We start from the raw sequence: 12005 nt of genomic DNA, 5'->3' as shown, positions 1-12005 counted from the left end.
AGGGAGGCAAACCTAACTATTGGTTTTTGTTTCTGTACTATTAAAGTTCAAGATAGAAAAGCACGTTGTCAATTAATTTTGAAAATACTGAAAAAGAAAAGAAAAATAATGCATAGCTCTCTTTAGATTCCTGGCCTGCCCTGCATCAAGTTGAATAACAATCATTACATAAATATGGCTGGCTACTTCTCCTTCTAAAACTGGCACATGGTGGGCACATGTTCTACCTCAACTTTGCCTTTTCACTTTACTCTGCGTCATTTCCATGTAATCCCATTTATTATATTGGCTCTGCTGTGCAGTGCTCCTTTTGGAAATGTCTTTTGGAATTTAGCTTGGTACAGAAGTACGCAGAGCAATCCCAAGGTGAGCATGCAAATATGGCAGATGATAGGCACTCCCTGATGGGAGAAGTGGAATGACAAAAGCAGATCGGTTTAGGTTAATGAGAAGCTATTTATCTTCTTTTCTACATGCACGATGAAGGCTCAGTTGGGGGAATTACTGTCTGTCTCAATATAAGCCACTTTGTGAATTTGATAAGCTGAACTGACACTGATTGCCATGTAGAAATATTTTAAGGATACTTTCACATATCATGACAGTAGCCCCCAGGAAAAGCCAACATGGGGGTGCCTAAAGGTGCAAACCGATAGCCATTTGAGGATGTATTTATCAGTACTTGGTTACTATTCATAGAAGTGGTTGTGCAATTGCGTTGGCCTGTGTATAAAAGGTGTTGTTCAAAGTTTGTCATACTGAAAGCAGACCCATTTAAATCAATAGACTTTGGATATTACCCAGAATCTAGTTCTACACATGTAACATAGATTGGATTGTTGAGGTGTGTGCATTGCAATTATGTGGGAACACACAGGGCTGGATCCAGACTTAGGGCAGCATTCTACCCATGAGTCCCACCACCACGATGATTTCTGTTGGCACAATGGGACTTCCTGCTCAATGTGCACCCTGCAACTTTCCCAAATGTGCTTCAGGGGGTTGGGGGAGCCCTAGAACAGATTCAGGGGGTGCATGGGGGGAAGGCAAGGGGAAGTGCTACAGCAATTGTTCAGCTGTGAAAAGGGGAAATTCTTGCACTGACGGAACAATTGCTTCAATGCTACACTGGATTCCACCCTGCGTCATGTTTGACATAGACTCACTGAAATCAACGGGACAATGTCAGGCGGCAGAGGAAACAACCCCCACAGCAGATTGCCAGGAACGGATAAGTCAAGGAAAAGTCCTTATCATCTGCTTTTTATTCAGTATTTACAGAGAGAGGCTTGGAACACAGCCTCTTGGAATAATGGCGCTGTCCCAGGTGGCTCTCCACCCCCTTTTTTCTCCCACTTCCTTATTTATCACCATCTCCTCTACAGGTAGAACTGAGGGCTCTTTGCTAAGGTCACCAGATCCCCCCCCCCACCGCCAATGAATCCGGGGACACTTTTCAACTTCCTACTAAATAGATGGATTTTGTCAGGGGCCTGATTTGTAAATCTGGGGACTGTCCCCGGGAAACAGGGACGTCTGGTAACCTTACTCTTTGCTTCTGAGTCCTTTGCTCTCCTACTTTCAAGGCTTGCCAGGTTCTGGGAGAGAGGGGATCTGGAATGCTTTCTAAAGACACTGTGTCCATCAGCTGTTGCCCTCCTGGTGGTTCCTCTTCCTCCTGCTCCTCTCCCATTATTTTCCAGCTTTCCCCCTCATCTGCCTCTGAGCTGTGACCTCCCTCAAACCCCTGCTGTAATTCTGAACCGTCTTCTTCTTCTCTGGAAGGGTCAAGCTGGGGAGGCGGTCTCCACCATTCCTCCTCTGCCCAGTCCCTGACAGACAAATTGGTCATGACTAACTTCACAGAGCACAACTAAGTCTGGATCCAACTCATAATGCAGGGATGGGGAACTTGCAGTGATCCAGGTGTTGTTGGACTGTTGCTCTCATAATCTCTGATGGATGGCTGTCCTGGCAGAGGCTGATGGGAGTTATATATATATATAATTTGATGTTATGTAATGTCCAGACACTTTATATTCAAAAGTTTACTTACATAAACATATAACTGAGAAGAATATATTGACAATCTCATCCCTATTCACTTTGTTCCTTATAGAGAGCTCCTGCACATGTTTCTCCTTATTAACAATTAGGGATCTTCCTCTGTCTGTTTCACTTCAGACAGATAATGCTGACACACACTATCTTCTGCAGTATTCTGAGAAGTCTCTCTCGGCAGCCATTCTACACACAGAGAGAGAGAAAACAGAAAGACAGTTAAAAACGACAGTTACTTGAATAACAGTCACAACAGAATAGAATGTCTCTCTCATGTGACTCACAGTCAGCCAATCACATGAAAACTACTGCCAAAGGGAAAATCTCATGTTACAAATACCCAGTAATTTAACATAAGTAAACATTCCCATTTTAGGAAATTAAACCATTAGATCCCTGTCACAGGGTCTCCAGCTGCTATCCTCTGGTACTCAATGTAATCCAGATATTGTTGAACTCCAGATCCAGGTAGGTGGGTAACAGAACAGAACCCTAAAGAAATAGACAAATAAAATGAAGAGTGTTAACATCCTTTTTGTATTGCAAAATGAAAGCAGCTATTGGGCTAGTCCAAGCGACAAATATGAATCTCAGAACATTTTCTCTGAAAGCACTTTCTTCTGCAGCTTTCCCCTCCATTAGTCTTCAGAGGTTGCTTTATGAAATGAAATCAGCCTGGTGTTGTGTCCCAGATGTCTCCTCTGATTTCCTTGAGCCATTCCATAAAGATTTATAGAAAGCAACTTATGTTTTAACCTACTGAGAAAAATGGTACAATAGTGAAACCTAGAAGATTGGATAGGGGGGAAAGTACAAGGAAAAGTACAACACAAACCCAATCTACTGCTGGAATCAGCTTGCAAGTTTGCTGAGTAAACCATATTATGTCTGGAGCTTGATAGGCCCCAAACTCCAGAATCTTTCATGTTGTTCCACCTCCAACCTCAGTTCCTGATGCCTGATCAACAAAAATTCTGTCCTGCCTCTATTCCGGAGCTGTTAGATTGGCTCTGCTTCTCACCTTCCCTACTCATTCAAGACCTGTAAGCTTCCAGAACTTTAAACCAGCTTTTAAAAATCACATTATGGTTGAAAAATCAAACAATGTGACTGAACATTTTAGTTGCAATAAATTACCATGATTGATCGCTGCCAGAGTGGCATAATGATGCACAATAGAGAGTTCCATCCTGTCTTGTTTTCATTTGCAATCATCACTGTTTCTGTTTCCGCTACAGTCCAGCTTCCTCTGAAACTATGTTATTTGTTTTGCTATCCGTCATTGTCAAAATGAATGTAATTAATCATGTCATTAACTTCTATGTATTTTAACAGAAGGGAAACATTCAAAAACAATGCAGAAAAAAACAAGCCTGAAACTGCATCAGGAGATTCGAAGAAGTGTCTCAGTCTGATCTGGAAGCAAAATTCAGGAGTCTCAAATCAGGTCAATCCATTGCAAAAAGTGGACAGCGTGAAATCTTCCTCTGTTCATCCTGGAAACGTCATCCCTACTTTTATGGGCACAGGCTTACAGTTCTTATATGTGAAAAAATATGATGTTCTAATTGCACTCTAGTGGCCTTCAGCTATCCTTTCAGCCAGTCCAGTGGCTTTGGAACATATGAATGGTAGTGGCAGGATTTTAATATGCAGCCATTGTGTCTTTATGGTACATGGCATAGCGAGAGTATATTTCCACAAGAATATGTCAGGAACCAACATTAAAAGGAGTGATTTTTTAAAACTCTTGCAAATCAGCATTTTTTTAGTGCTGAGCCTGTGAACTGTCATTCCCCGACATACTGTCTTTGAGAGTCAGGGCCTCTGAGAATAATGGCACGAGAGACCATCTCAATTTTGTGTGTCAGTGAAGATGCAGAAGAAGCTTAAAAGAGCTGGTGGCATGTAAGAGACGACTTGGGTTCAGAGAGAAAGAGAAAAAGTGAGAGGGAGGGAGATCAAATTCTAACTAGCGTTGTTATTTCTTACACAATGGAACCACTGGAGAAATGTCAGAGAGAGGCCAATAAAATCATTTTTTTTTAAATGTAATCAAGCAATACGTTGAGACTTTTTTCAGAATTAGCCTGCTGTTTTTGTGCATAATAAACTGGATAGAAGCAACACGAATTTTGCCTGTAGGGGAAAAAAATCAAGGTCACTTTGGAGAGGATCTGCTCAACAGGGTTGCCACAAGACCTTTTGCTGCCTGGAGTGCCTTTTCTGCCCCTCGTAGGACCACAGTTTATATAAGATATTTAAACCTCTCCATCGAGCCCAGCACCTTGACTGGGATGCAAATTGCCTCTGCCCTGCTCATCAATATTCTCTCCCTCCTTGGCTAAACTTCTGCATGGATCAGCTGAGAGCAGGTGTGTGGGGGGTGTTTGGGTGTGTGTACATGTGAGATTGTGGGGTGGACCACTCACTTTTGGCTACACCCACCACTGGCATGTGACCTCCACAAAAGGTTTGCAAAAAAAAATAAATCACTACCTAAACTATTCCCCACTTCAAACACAAGAAAGATACATATGCATCCTGATGCCTTTTATTTCACAAAAAGAAAGTCAGTTGTGAGGGGGAACTAACTGAGAAGAAAGGATTGAGCAGCCCCTACCCCATTCAGATCCAATTCAGCCCTTCACAGCTTTTATTGGCATGTGCAACACTGTGGTCCTCATCACACCTCTGCCAGAGGAGTCCTCTTTGGAGGATGATCTGGAACCCCCCAACCCTGAAGTAAACATCATGGAAGAGCAGTGTCAAGGTGCCGAGAGGCAGAGCAGGGGAATCTAGATCCCTCAGAGAACATGACAACCCAAAATCCTTCTCAAGACAGAAATCGCCCCTTCATGGAAACAGATGTGAACTTTGAGGAGTCAATGAGTCCCAGGAAGTGCAGGAACCTGACATTACAGACTCAGTCAGCTGCCAGACATCAGAGGACCCACCTGAGGTACAAGAACTCATTAGAAGTAAAGGGATACTCATGAACCAGCTGTTTCTCAGGAGTAAACCAAATCCACAGGCAAAACGTATGGCTTGTGGCTGCACGCTGGGTAGGGCTCAGAAGACTCAGGTTAAAAGCCTGTACTTCCAGGCCCAGATTGATGGAATAGCTTTGTATCGATGTTGCTAGTATGGAGCTAACATCTGTCTGAGCAGGGGGAACATTTAGCTATGCCACTTTCGAGAGTAGAAACATAATGGAGATTATGAACAAGAGGGATGAAGTTCCACCAGTGTCCTCCTCCCCACTGTGGAAGATTTGTAGTGTGTGCCTTTGCAAATCGAGAATCGATTGGTTGTTATGGATTTAATTTGCTATCCAATGAAATCTCAGCTCTTGAATTAAAGTCTCTTTTTTTAAAAAAAAAAATCCTTTACCGATGTCAGATGTTGCTGGACTACAACTCTCACCATCCCTTACCATTGAACATGTGCACTATGATTGCTTTAAAGGAACCAAGGGTGTGATGTAATTCCTTTTCGTTTCTTTTTTACGTTCCTTGTGCATTCCGTTGAGGAAGATGCTAAATGGTGCAGAAGATCCATCAGTTCTACAATTGTGTTTTTACCCAAGAGCTCAATGTTCTGAAGGAGAACATTGGATTGCTGTAGATACTGAAGGTGGGGGCTCTCTAGAAGGAACTGCTCTTAAAAAGAAGGAGAGGAAAAATAGGTAGAATGGTGAATAGGTCTTTCTTAAATGGCAGATCCTTGGAGCTTCTAATCCTCAAGCAAAACCCTTAGACTCGCCAGATCAATGATGTATTCAGGACACAGGTGCTTTCTGCAGCATTGTGAAAATATATTTTCTTTGCTGATAACAATAATTCAGACCCGGCCCCACATGTAAGAAGCCCGAAGTAATGCCAAAGGGAGGAAAGGAAGAAATGGAAATTGAGGAGCATTCTTTAGCATTCAGATTGCTTCAAAGGTACTCATCACACCTGAAATGTGGAGCCCTTTTCAGAGACTGCATCTTGATTGGTGGGAGGAAATCATTCTCTGGGTATATGAATAATAATAGCATTTAGCTCTAAAATGCCCCATTTTCTTGAGTTTCGGGGGAAAACAGCCTTATTATGTGGCTATGAGCTATGCTGTGGATGATATTTTGTGAAATATCAGTGAAATTACAGCTGTCATGGCTTAACATGGAGATCTTAAGGAAATGCCAAATAGTTAAAGTAACTTCATAAGATTTCTGAAGTCTAAAGAATGCTTAAACCCTTTGAAAGCAGTAGCCTAGATCCTCAGGGAAGCTAGCTTATTGAAATTCATGGAAGGAAAGTCTCCTCATCCTCTTTCCCCCTGATACCACCTGTAACCCCACAAAAAGTCTCTCCCAAGAGATAGTGGGTTGTTTTAATGTAGAGTGGAATAAAGGTGACACCACTGGACTGAAACTTGGAAGACAGGGATTCTGGTCCCCACTCAACAATGCATCTCACCAATTTTGGGCTAGTCACTGTTTCTCACATGATTGTTGCAAGGATAAAATAGGGATAGAGTGAAACATGTATGCCACCTTGATCACCTTGGAGGAAAGTGGTATATAAATGTAATAAATAAATTATTGCATATTTTAATGATGGATGATTATATGCTAATGGTCTGGTGTGATGGTTTTACAGTGAAACCTCGGTTTTCGAACGTAATCCATTCTGGAAGACTGTTAGACTTCCGAAACGTTCGAAAACCGAGCATCAATGGGCCGTTGGCAAAATGAATTGAAAAAATGGAGAAACTCACCTCAGAAGCCATTCTACTTCCGAGGCACATTCAAAAATGGAAGCAATTACTTCCGGGTTTTCAGCATTTGGGTTCCAAATTGTTCAGCTTCTGAGACGCTCGAAAACTGAGGTTCCGTTCTACTACTACTACTACTACTAATACTACTACTAACAATTTATTATTTATACCCCGCCCACCTGGCTGAGTTTCCCCAGCCACTCTGGGCGGCTTCCAATCGAATGCTAAAAACAATACAGCATTAAATATTAAAAACTTCCCTAAACAGGGCTGCCTTCAGATGTATATATAATTAAGTATATTTCTCCTTGAAATGAGGTAAAGCACGGTACCAAGTGGAATGCTTATTTGTGCTACATGAACAGAACAGCACAAAACAAAGCCATAACAAAAATAAAAATGCAGCATAGTTAGGCGGACTGTTTTAAGTATACAATGTAACAGAACACACAAACACACACACAAATCCAAAATTAGGTTCATGCCAATTAACCCCTCTGCTGTCTACATGAGGGGTCTGTGTGATACATTGTGAAGACAGGCTTGCAACAGTCCATTTCCTCTCATGCTTGTAGCATGTCAAGGGATTTCGATCCCAACCTTCAAAGGGTGAGATTTAGGTCTAAATAACATACATTTTCCAATACTCCAACTGTACTAAAAAGGGGAGGTGGGTAAAGCAGTTGCACAGCATGGAAACTAGTGTGTTTTTTGTATTCTAACAGCGTTATGTAATATTTGAATTAAATCATGCAGCAAAAAGGTTGTTGCATTAAACACACGCACGCACGCACGGACAAACAGCAGCAGGACTAAGTATTTTAATGATGGATGTTTGAACATAATAGTGGTTCTTTGAGATTCAGATAGTCAGTGAAGACCACCTGAGTTGCTCTTTAACAGGTTTTATTTAAAGGATGAGGAAACACAAAGCACGAAGCAAGGAGCAGCAGATAGCATTTTATGGTCTTTTCAGAATAGAGTGTTTTGTCTCAGGGAGCTGTCCAAGGTAGGAGCTTAGAAGACGCAGATCTCTGTTTGTGAATTGAAGATTAAGATAGAGGGATGGTAGAATATAATTTTTTGTGTTTGTGTGGGTATGTTTCTTTTTTGTTTTGTTTTCTCTCTTTTCTTTTTATTATTTTGCTCTCTTTAGATATCAGCTATGTTTGGTTTTTATTGTATTATATGCTGAAACCCTTTAATTACATTTTAAAAAATTGTCTTTTCCATTGCCAAAGAATCCTATCCCATCCTGGGCAGGCAACAGGTCTGAACTCCTCACATGCTATGGGTACCACACCCAGTGTCAACAACAAGTAGATACTTTTTTACATGGTTCTGATTCCATAGATAGTTGAATTACCTTTTAGCTATGTGTGTTTTATCTGCATTTAATCTGGCAAGACAGATTAACTCAGGTCACAGCTCTGGGGGAAAGGAGGGATAAAAATAAATAAAATATGTTGTTGTTGTTGTTGTTGTTGTTGTTGTTGTTACAGAAAGAAATCTTCAAAATTCTTCTTTGCAATTTTTTAAGTTTAAATAGCCTCTAATAGGATTATTTAAAACCAGAATATATTTCAAATGTTCTCTGACTGATTGACATCTTTGTTTGATGCACAGCTATATCTGATTCCAGTATTCCATATTTGAAAGTTAGTGTTTTGCAGCTTTTGATAGTTAACATGATGTGATATTTAGCAATTGACAGCATGGATAGTTGGCAGTCAGTGGTACATTGCAGTGGTTTCCAAACTTTCCCCCAAGAATTGCTTGCCACATAGACATCTGCTCAGGAACCTCTATCTGCCCACCACAAGACCTTTTCACATTACAAAGGATTCCGAGGCACATTCAGCATGGACTGAAAAAGATGACCCCCTTCCAAGTTATCTAGGGATCCCTGGAAGATAACTTGAAAACCAGGAACATATTGTGTCTGCCAATATTTTATAACTAGCACAGTGTGGTAGAAAACGTGGAATCTAAGTAACCAGTTGACAATTGCTGGCTTTTGAGATTTCGGGTTTGAAGCCTACCAAAAACAAAACAACAAAGAAAAAGGCAACCATTTTAACAGCCCTCAATTTGTACATTTTATTCTAAACCTTTCTTATGAGGATGTATGCAATTATGGCACTTTGGGGCTGTAGAATTGGATTTTAAAATGGCTTGGAAAAGCAGGAAGTCTTGCAGGTTGTAAAGTGCTATCAAACAAAACAGGACCAGCAGAAAGAAGTTGCCTTTCTACAGAGGAACCAACAATATAGTTCAGATCTCCTGGGGAACGTCGTTTATGTGATTGTAATAAGTTACATCAATACACAAAACCATTGTAGTTATGTGTGGTTAACAAACACGGCAAGCACAGTTATATCACTTTAAGCGCCTCTTGAATAGAGAAGTGCTACAGACATTGCCTGCTCTTTTTATATGTTGCAAGTCCATTCAGGACAGGGGTCCGTGCTGTTGTATCCTAAGCGTCATTTGGAGAAGCCAGGAGCCAAGTCATGACAATAAATCTCAAGAATCACAAAGCCAAGCTCAGAAGAAAGTGCTTTAAAAAGATGATGCAAAGAGTGCAACCTAACCCAAACTAAGCTCTGCTAAGTCCCATTGATTCCAATAAGAGAATTAAACACTCTCTTCAGCAGAAATCAATGGGCCTTAAAAATACTCTTTTTTTCCCAAGAGAAAGAAAAAGGGTAATGTGATTATTCCCTGGAGTCTAAATACAGTGATACCTCGGGTTACAAACACCTCGGGTTTCAAACACTTCGGGTTACAAACTCCGCTAACCCGGAAGTAGTACCTCAGGTTAAGAATTTTGTCCCAGGATGAGAACAGAAATTGCATGCCAGCGGTGCAGTGGCAGTGGGAGGCCCCATTAGCTAAAGTGGTACCTCATGTTAAGAACAATTTCAGGTTAAGAACGGACCTCCGGAATGAATTAAGTTCGTAACCCGAGGTAGCACTGTAGAAGATTCCAACTGGAAGTGAAGATATGGCTTGCTGCGTTCCAAGTTCCATACCCCCCAACATTCCTCAGATGAAAATAAGGACATTTCTTACTCTCCCCAACTGACCCCATCCACTCCTTTTGGTCCTGCCCCCCCCCCGAGAATTTCCACCACCCTGGTCTCTGCCTGTACCTCAGAGCTGGTGTGTCACACAAGGCTTGGTGAACTGTGGAAGCCTTCCCTCCTCCTCGCTTCTTCTCCAGCAGCCACTGCGAGCTGCCCAAGGAAGGAGGCCGGTGGCAGTGGTCATGGAGACAACCTGCGCTACGCCTCTGGATTGAGTTGGTTCACTGCAGACTAAACTAATTCCTTTGTCCTCTCTATTTACCTTCTGTGTTGATGATAAGCAGGCTACTGCAAGCCCGGAGAATCTCCTCCTCCTCCTCCTCCTCCTCCTTCTTCTTCTAACAGTAGAATATGACATGGGTTAACAGTATCATTACAGGGGCCCAGAGAAGAATGGCAAACCAAGCTGATGGACTATGCCAAGATGGCAAAACTGACTGGAAAACTCAGAAACCAAGAGGATAAAAACTTTATAAAAGAATGGGGAGAAATGTATAAGTTATTTAGGAGACCACTGTAAGCAGAAGGAGACATTAGCAGGATTTTGATCTCACTTGTAGTTTTGCAATTATACGGTTTGATATAAAAATTGGAGTATGGAAGAATATGCAGTATTAAATGTTTATAATGAGACCCCATGGAGGTGATGGAGAGGGGGGAGTCCTGAGATTTGGAGAAATCTCTTTGTACAGTGGTACCTCAGGTTACAGACGCTTCAGGTTACAGACACTTCAGGTTACAGACTCCGCTAACCCAGAAATAGTACCTCGGGTTAAGAACTTTGCTTCAGGATGAGAACAGAAATTGTGCAGCGGTGGCAAGGCGGCAGCGGGAGGCCCCATTAGCTAAAGTGGTGCTTCAGGTTAAGAACAGTTTCAGGTTAAGAACGGACCTCCGGAACGAATTAAGTTCTTAACCCGAGGTACCACTGTATGGATATACTGTATGGATTATCTGTTTATAACTTTTTATTTGTAAAAGTAATAAAATGATTTTTTTAAAAAACAAACAAACCAAAAACTGTATCATTACAGGGCCTTGAAGTCCTGCATCCATTTAGACCAATTAAACAAATAAATAAATATTTGACCTAGCTGCACAATTAGTTTACTAGACTGACTAATACCCAGTGAAAACAAAATCCCAAACCAAAGAAAGATATCGCAGGGACACACACACACACACACAGAGAGAGAGAGAGAGAGAGAGAGAGAGAGAGAGAGAGAGAGATTTAAATCCATTGTGTCTTGTGAAACCTTTCATATGGGTTAGAAAGAAATGCAGCATAGTTCTGACAAACAAGGGATATGTCAAAAGCTCTTCCTTTGGGGGGGGGGCAGATGAAATACTTCATTAGCTGTGGGAAAACATTTACTGGCTTTCGCTTCCGAGATTAAAGGAGTTGTCACATTACTGTTACAAATAAGTTACCCACCCACTCAGCCTTAAATACCCTCAGGCCCATTTTTCAGTGACTGATGACATGTGTTTTATATGCATGACAACACTGCAGTTAGGCCTGTCATATGCCTTAATAATACATATCAAATATGTATATCATGAAAAGATAAAGGGCTCTCTGATGTGTATCATCTTATTCAGCAGGATTGCCAAGCCTGGGGAATTAAGCTGTTGCAAACAAGGCACAAATCCGCACACACAGCGCAGGCAAGTTTGTTTGAAAAGAAACAACCCAATTGGGTATCTGATGTGAACCAGGGTCGATGTCGCCAGCCAGCTCTGCCATGATTTATGTTGCTTTGCGTGAGGAACAGCATCTGCTTTTTTGAATGAAATATAGGGAAACAGTTTCCTGACCAAAGGAGCACAAGAGAAAACAGAAAAGCCTGTGAACTTAAAAAAGAAACACCACATCATTCTGAACTGGGGTAAACAGAAACACAGCATAGTATCGCAAGATGGATTAAAGCAAGGCCGGAATAACGTATAGCAAACCAGAGCAAAGAATAGAACACTTTAATCATTATGAAGCACAAGGAGGACCAAAGAGACATTTCAGTTAGTTTCCTTTAACCGTGGCAGAACTTGCGACACACTAAGCTGAAGGCGGTTTAGCAATCCTTGCATTTT

General features: G+C 41.5%; 1 long non-coding RNA gene across 1 annotated transcript in view; it reads left to right on the top strand.

The window, feature by feature from the left end:
• The window catches only part of LOC310743573, a 540147-nt gene that overhangs the window by 285004 nt on the left and 243138 nt on the right, over positions 1-12005 (top strand). The gene's annotated exons all lie outside the window — the stretch shown is intronic.

Source organism: Podarcis filfolensis (genome assembly GCF_964270895.1).
Source record: "Podarcis filfolensis genome assembly, chromosome: 1".
In the NCBI taxonomy this organism is placed as follows: domain Eukaryota; kingdom Metazoa; phylum Chordata; class Lepidosauria; order Squamata; family Lacertidae; genus Podarcis; species Podarcis filfolensis.
The sequence above is the reverse complement of the archived record's forward strand: the minus strand, read 5'-3'. Positions and strand labels throughout refer to the sequence as shown.